The sequence below is a fragment of the Halichoeres trimaculatus genome, unplaced genomic scaffold (genome assembly GCF_033239565.1).
Source record: "Halichoeres trimaculatus isolate MK-OKI-2021-1 unplaced genomic scaffold, fHalTri1.1 fHalTri1_scaffold_15, whole genome shotgun sequence".
Classification (NCBI taxonomy): domain Eukaryota; kingdom Metazoa; phylum Chordata; class Actinopteri; order Labriformes; family Labridae; genus Halichoeres; species Halichoeres trimaculatus.
The window spans coordinates 15,471,085-15,473,496 of NW_027437193.1; positions in this window are offsets into that span (position 1 = coordinate 15,471,085).

A 2,412-nucleotide genomic window follows, 5' to 3' on the forward strand; every position below is an offset into this window, starting at 1 on the left:
CTCTCTGGCCCGTGATCTGCTGTCTGGTGACACCACTGTGCTAATGACCTGGTTTGGGAGTTGCTCCATGGGGCTCCTTGGCTTGGGAAGATGGAAGTTGTGGATATCCAGCTGGAAGGTCACTATTGATGAGGACCACTCACTCTACATTCTCTTTACTTTGTTGACATCTCTCAGTTTGTGGGATGTTGAGACACAGAGGCTGTCACTGACTCTTTGGCTTTACAGGTGTGGCTATTTACACAGCGACAGCTCAGGAATACACTAATGCTGCTCCCACATTGTTTTGTGATTATATGCAGTAGTTCTTGGGGAGAGAAAGACATGAATGTGAGCAGCATATATATGATGAGTTCATGCTCCAGTGTTTAATTGCACAACAACAATTTGGATAACTGTGAAGTTGGAAAGCAGCACTCATCCTCGCTTGCCAACTCTGAAGCCCTCTGATTGTTAGTTCCCTGTGCTTGTTTTTGTTCTTTTTTTTTAATCAGTTTACTGCGGAAGTATGTCTCAGAGAGGCCAATGTTTTCAGTCACTTTTTTTTCCTCCTCAGCCTCAGGAGTTTGGCTTGTTGGAGCAGAGTTAAACTCCCAGGGGAGCACTCCTCTGGTGATGGGGGCACTGCTTCGACCTCACTCCTGCCCAGTGTGGGTGGCATCCAACCAGGGAGACACACAATGGAGAGCGAGACTGAAGATGGTGATGCTTCTTGTGGACTCTCCCAGGACTCAGCCTTATTCTCAGGGTCATGCATTCCAGCAATCTCTGTAATTATAAGCAAGTAAGAAAAAAGTTGAATCTTCTGCCTTTCTCAAAATGAACGTGCCCTGCTCCTCAAGGGAAACATTCACATCTCTGAGTTCTAGTAGTTGGATGGGTTTTAATGAGGCAAGTCAAGAGTGTGTGTGCGTGTGTGCGTGGCTGGTGTACATGCATGTCTGTGTATCTGCCCTCCTCTAACGAGCGTAATTGACCGGCTCTGCTTTTAAGCCTCCGTTTTTCACCATTTGCGAGAGTATTCTGCTAAATAGCCTTCAGTGATTATTATTTCTTCAGGAGACACTTCATTGGGATTAAAACTTTGTCTGAGTTTTAAAGTTCAGTTACTGCTTGTTTTTTTTTATTTTATTTATTTTTTTGGACAATGTGCAGTTTGATGCCGAGTGGACAGAGGGTGAGCGGGGCCACAGGTCAGCCAGAACTGCCGAAGGGTCCCACCACCTGAGGGTGAAGAATTCCACAGGGGAACATTTTGCCCCACTGAGAGGCAGAATGAAATCTCTGATGCCGTGGCACGCTCACTTGCTGTGGCGTCTCGTTGTCTAACTGAAAGCAATGGGTGGCAGAAAAAAAAAATCACCACATAACTGCTCAGTTTTACTCCAAATACTGTGGTGAGTTTAGGTGATCTGAAAACAGACTGTGCCTTTGAGCGTTTGGTAGAATTTCAAAGGATTGCGGTGTGTGTGTGTGTGTAGCACTTTTGAAGGACGACACAATTAGAGAGTCAAATTAATTGGTCATGTGACTGACTAAAAAGGATGATGCGTCATGTCAACGTACTCAGATAAATCCATTGCTTTATTTCTGCACTATCATGTTCGTACAAGAAATTTCCTGGCTGGCGTTGTTTTTTTCAACAACAAGCTTGTCACGTTTTTTTTTTTTATTTATGTTTGTTTGATTCCCTATTCCCCTCACGCTCAGAGGTGAGACTTGAAACAAGAACATTTTTGTTGGTTTTCATTGTGCCTATTTGCTACCCCAAATTTATATTTGATTCTCCTTTCCATATTTATAAAGTTATCCCTGAGGGAGGAGCTGTGTCAGACAGTTTTCGGAGCGACATTTGTCACATGAGGTTTCTTTCACTTGAAGGAAAAAAACAACAACTTCAGAGCAGGAGTGTACTGTAACACAGAGACTGAACTGTGTGAGCACTGAGCCAAGTCAAGCCTTTTCCCAGTTACTTTGTCGCTAATGAAAGTAGCAAAGAGCCCTGGAGGACTGAAGAGCACTGTTTGTTTGTGTTTGAGAGAGCATCGGAGAGGTGCAGGTGGGGGGAGGCAAGGTGGTGAAACTTTGGGAGAGCCGCCTGACACAGCGCCGAAACAGAGAGGGGGGAACTTTGGAGCATTGTTAAGATTGAAGTTTTTAAGGCAGCTGAGACCTCCTGACAGATTCCAAGCACCTACAAATAGACGTTTCATATGTACGTGTTTACCAACTTTACTGTAGTTTGTGAGGGCTTTGAATTTACCAAAGCACATCACGTCAATCTGTGTCAGACTTTGTTTTATTGATCTTCTGCACACGTTTCATGGCAGCGTGTGGGTGGGGAAATTATTTGAAAAAGCAAAGGCAGCAGATGAAAATTACAAGATTCAAACTGAGCGAACACAATGATAA